Genomic DNA, 6,140 nt, shown 5'->3' on the forward strand with positions numbered 1-6,140 from the left:
TTTTCAAAAGATTTTCAAATTATTAGATGAAAAGAAGCGATTTTATTGAATGATTAGATCACATTCCAACTCCATAACACACTTTGAAATGGGTTATGTAAAGTCCAAATCTTATTTATGAAGTACCAAAGTAATTTCGAAATGAAAAATTAATAAATGCCCCTCACAGGTGTTAATTAAGCAAGAGAAAACTTTTAAATTTGACTGATCACAAGTTCAACACTCTGTTTGCTTTGAGGTAAGTTTAATACTTTGAAATTGTGTCTTTGATTCTGTTTAGTTCGTCTGTAAATTCAATGCATAAACTACAAAGAAACCATTAAATAACATTGAATTGAAAAATGACTGAATAAATAACGATCTGTAGCAGAAACAACGGTTAAATTTAAAATTAGAGATTTTGCAAAAAAAAATAGAATTAAGTTTTTATCTTCTTTGTTCGCGCTATTTCAGTTATATACAGTATCTATCTGAAATCACAACTGTATTGATGACTAACTCGATCGAGTATTTTTCAAAGCATATGAAAAAACACGTTATTTGATTTACGTAGTTCTTTGTACGTTTTCTTCAAAACTTTCTTATTAGTGATTATGGTTGACGAGGTAAAAAAATCACTAAAGCTTTGCTTTGACGGGTTTTTTTATAAAAATTTAAATCGGGATTATCATTATAATATCTGAAAACTGAGAAAAAAGTTACGTTCTACTATATTTCATGAAACTGAAAAATTATTTGGATCAACATATGTTTGGGTGATCATAATCAGTGCAAAAATATAAACGAAAACATACAAAATAAAACCAACTGTTTAAATATTTGCCGCGAAAACTTAAGCCATTTCATACAGTAAAACAAAATGCATTGCTTCCAAGTTTAACTGATCTAATTCCTATCTTCACTAATATTAAAGCTGCCAATAGTGCCGGCCTAATTTAAAATAGCCTGTATATAAGAAAACTTATATTTTAAGTTATATAGTGGGGTTTAATAAATATAATAACAGATTTGTAACTTCAATTCGTTGCAACGTTATGAACCATTTCAAAAAGCTAGTCGGTCAAAAAGCAATATTTGCTTCTTAAGATTTTAACTCCGTTTACGTATAACTTCCATTTGGCAAATGTAATAATTTGTACGCAGATGAGAGAGAAAGATGAGTACAGAAAGTGGGTAATAAAAGAGTCGAGAAATTGGAGAGTATGATGGTCGATAAATTACCAGAGAATAAAAGCAAATTATCAAAAGAATTCAAAAGCAACCACTTATGTAGGTACTAAATAATCACCATGCAGGTGAATAATTTTAATACATAAATGACTTGCTACGATTTACGTTACGAGACTAGTTTTTACTGTATTTTTCCTTCACATTTGATAGTTTGAACAAATACACATAGAAGAGTAATAACAATACCAGCTAACTACTTTTCTCCTAATTTTCTAATAAATTATTTTTTATATAATTTGTATAATCCTGTAATTTAACACTGCTGAATCTACATATTAGCAATGTTTCAACGCTCAATTATACATTACAATTCAAATCTGGGCATACCAGTTGAAATGTGTTTTGAAATGGTGTATCGTTTAATCTCTTAATTTTCTTGTATTATTCGCTGCTGATTCTCCTCTAAACCATGTGGATTTGATGGCTTTAACGATATGTGACAAAATATGGTTGTATTGTTCGTATGCTAGTCGTCCTATAGACTACTTAAATAATATAAAATGAGGACATTCATCGGATGAACAAATATATTAAACATAAGCAATACTTGGTGTGATCTTACCGTAACAGACTAGTCAATTAGGATAATTTTTATATAAATATAAGATGTATTTTAACTTAGAGAACGTGTAACATAACTTGGAGATAAGTATGCAATTTGTGTAGTTTTTAGACTGCTACTATATCGATGAAAAACATAAAGTACATGGGTGTAGTTGACTAACAAGAAGCAGCTGTGTTTGTAACAATGACTATTTGGGATTGAGCAAATAACGGATACTCGGAGGACGTTGTGAAGAAGGATCGGAATTAAATGAAGATATAAGAAAGTCTATTAATATAATATCGTCACTTTTTATTTATTTAATTATCAGACATGTTGATAAAGGCCATGTCCTGATTAGTATTTACGTTTGATGTAGACCTTCAATGTAACAATTAAGCATTAAGGGCGTTGGTCAGATGAACCTTTTCCGTTTTTCTGCTCAAGACATCTGCACTGTGTTGCTCTCTTTTGCATTGCAATGTAAAATATACACCCATGTACAAAATGTTTGTAGGTTCAAGTAAGGGATCTAAATCATTTCAACATTTACAGCAAATTCGTTCCTGCATGATAAGTATTTGGATATGCGAATCAGATAGAAGCATATAGCATAATTGTATGGATACAACTTGATAAAGTATGTGTGATATTAATTTTTGAATTGCTTTATTTCAAAGTCCAACAATAGTCATCAAGTCAAATCCTTGAAAGGAACATTTTCAGAGGTGGAGCTTGTGCAAATCATACAGGGTGTCGTACTATGAACGTCGTCAAACGTTGGCAGAGAACAGTGGTGAAAAGAATAGTGCTTAAAGTTGGTAAGTTACAAGTAAGTAGACATTCAAGGTGCTGGTTGTTACGGATTTATCGGAAGTTGACTATAACTTTCTGCATTTAAATTGAACATCTGCTGTAAGTTTATACATTTAAAGAGTTTTAATTTCTCCTGCCTGTGGTTTTGGAGAAAATAATATTTCTGTTAATAACGATTAAGATTGTGGTCAGTTTAATATAAACAAGCAGGGGCACAATTAAGAGGGTTTGATTAAATTTTCCTTAATATTGAAACTTTTAAGAAACTTTGCATCAAGTAATAGATAATGGAGTATACATTAATATCAGGTATTTATATCATTGGTTTCCGGCCAATTAAAAACCTGAATTTCGCACAATTTAATTTAGGGTGACAAATATAGTTCCATCAATAAAAAGATTTTTTAAATATTTGGTTTAGTTGCTTTCGTTGATTTGCTTAGAAAGCAACAGGTATGTACGTTTTGTTAATGAAAAAGTCGTCATGTGCTGGTGTATTTAAATATATTGTTACTCCTAATTTATAATTACCTTCAAGATTTTTAACAAATGTTTTTTCAAGGGTTGTTTTATGAGAATCGTTCACTATGTTTTCGGAACTTAGTTAATTTCCCACGTCAAAACCTCCAGAGGAATAACGCCAAATTAAATCATCGTGTATATATTTTTTTGTGCACAAAGCAATTAATCCTGTAAATCTGCTGGTGTTATTGTTTTGTGCATTACAAAATGCCGTCATTTTTGCGGTCTTATGTTTTGGAGATCAGCAGTAGGCGCATTAACTGTAAATCACTATGTTGGTCAAGGCTACAAGGCAGACTTTGAATTTCAATGGAGCTTTATTACTTTCTTCGACTTTTATAATATCTGATTTAGTTCTGTCCAAACACTGGTTTCCTTTTACCGTCGGCATTGTAGTCTAAAACATTTTCTAAACCAACTGGAAGCTAGACTCTTTTGACAATCACGAAGTTACCCTCAAGGTAATCTTTAATACTTAACTGAAAAATGGATAAAATTCGTCGTGGCAAAAATGAATAAAATAAATAAAAAAGTCGTAGTACTTTAAGCACCTCTGGAGAGTTTGAGATATGGACTAATTTACATCCCTCATCATTCTATGGGGCTTTGTCCCCACCCCCCCAGGCACAGTACAATACTTTCTATTTCATAGTAGCGACTCAAAAGTCTGAATTTACTTTTATAACAACGAAATAACATTTTATAATAGCCATAAATGAAGAAGCTCGTGTTCACTCAGTCGGATATTCCATGAAATGATTGAAAAACAATCAATTGGACGAGAAGGAACTGTAGCTGGGCACCTCGATCATCTGATCCAAACAATCGGGACTTTTAACTTAAAACAATCGGGGGTTTTCAAAAACAGACCCCAGGAGGGCTTAAACATCCACTTTGACTCAAAACCCAGGAAAACTTTTAACATTTTTACCCTCAAATGTCTCGATAAATCAAATGAAATCACTACGCGAATTTTTGCTAGTTCCTATTTGTGCTGCCGCGCCGGTTAAAAGCCGAAGTTTCTTTAGAATTTGTCCCATACAGATGATCCATGACGTACTTACACAGTACAATAATTTATGTTTCATCGTAACGACTCAAAAATCTTAATTTTCTTTAATAATAACTTAATAGCATTTTATGATTCTGTAAATTAATAAACTAAATATTTCAAAAACACGTTCTTCCATCCAGAGGAACTTGGAGGTTACAATACGTCGGTATAATGATGTACCTTTTTTATGACCTCAGTCATAAAAAAACCTTTAATCGTTCCTCAATCACGTATTTGCCCATCTACTGACTGAAAAATTAGCACTGTAAAGAAATAATACATATCATAACAGACGTAGATACTATTAACAAATTACAACCATTTCGAATCGAAACAAAATATACATTTACTTATACTTTTGACGGCTTAGAACGTTAGCGTCGCTTCTGTACGATAAATCATGTGAATTAGAATCAATAATTGTCAATTAATTGTAGTTCTCATCAATTTTAATTGCCTTTTATAAATGAAATGTCAAAAAAGTAAATGTTTCAATTTGTTAATGTAGATAAACTTAACATTCTTAACAAGTCGCACATTCGATTTACTTTTCACATTATTTTTTTAAATCTACTGTGAACTAATAAGCTCTAGAGTCGCTGTGCCTTTTTCAATAAGGAATTCTGAACTAATTCATAAATATAAATCCAGTACGTATAAGTAAAGTTGGTGTAGATTTTCAGCAGAATCAGCCACTTGCGTAAAATACAAGCCTCAACTGTTCAAAATTATCCTGAAGAAAAAGAAGGAAATATAAATATAAGTTTGTGAAACAATTCTGAGAGCAATTTGGGAAGTTTTACTTGTTGGAGGTTATTCTATATGAGCCTATGAAGAAGATATTTGCCATGCTTTTATCTGAGTCGAGATTACGTTTTAAATTTAGGTCATTTATGTTTTTGTTCTTCATAATGGTTCGAATTATAACCCTACAGAGAAGTTTCTTTGCAAATCTGAACCAAAACGAAATGGAAAACACATTCCTTAAGAATATTTGTTGTGTAATATAAAATATATTCAATAATAAATTGCTTGAATTTTTTTTATCTAATATATCTGGAAAGGTGATTTTAACTATGTTTCATTTTTTTTAAATACATATTTTAATTATCCGTGTATTGATTTAGAGATTATCTACCGAAAAATAAGTTGTCAATTGAACCACTGGGCTTAACTCAACTTATGTGAGCTGTAAAAGCAAAGGCGATTTTGAGAGCCATTTATATTTTCCTTTGCAACCTTCTAAAGTCTATTTCTAGTTAATATTAACCACCCTGCAAATTTTTAATCGCAAAAAACTCTTGTCTTTTATTAGAAGAACAAATATCAGATTTTATCAGTTTCCACTAAAGCAAATCTTTCGGAAGTTGATCAATACTTATGTAATGGCGTTGAGCAAGCAGTTTTTCAGGTGTTTGATATCAACAGCTTTACCTTCTTACTAAATTTGATTGTTATGAGAAAGGCTACGCTTTCCTAATAATGTTTCGGCTATTCAAATAAAAAAGTTTTCCTTACTAATTTGTTTGGCTGTTAGTTGAAGTACATCTGAAGTTAATCTTTGTATCCAACACTTTCTAGGCAGTAATTACTATTTTCTCCAATGATTCCATATCGGTTAAATAGTCCCTAGTTTTCCTTAGATTTAAAAAAAAATTATAAGTGAAACAAAAAAGGTTATTGCAAACGGTGTATTACGAAATTTAAAAAATGTAAAGAAATTGAACTCATAATTTTCCTTCAATTTGTATTCTTAGCTGTAGCTTTAATTTAATTTTATGTATATATTTAACAAAGTTTATATGTAGATTGTGCAGTTGCAAATCACATTCACTGCAAGTGTATTGATTTTTGCATCCCAGCAAATGAAAAATATCTTAAAGGAGATTATTTGATAGAGTTCGTATGTATATTTGGCAGTAGCAAATCACCTTCACTGCAGGTATATTGATTTTTTCCATCTTCAGCTGCTTC

Source organism: Dendroctonus ponderosae, unplaced genomic scaffold, assembly GCF_020466585.1.
Source record: "Dendroctonus ponderosae isolate FM_Combo_2020 unplaced genomic scaffold, Dpon_F_20191213v2 Dpon_F_20191213_3, whole genome shotgun sequence".
In the NCBI taxonomy this organism is placed as follows: Eukaryota; Metazoa; Arthropoda; class Insecta; order Coleoptera; family Curculionidae; genus Dendroctonus; species Dendroctonus ponderosae.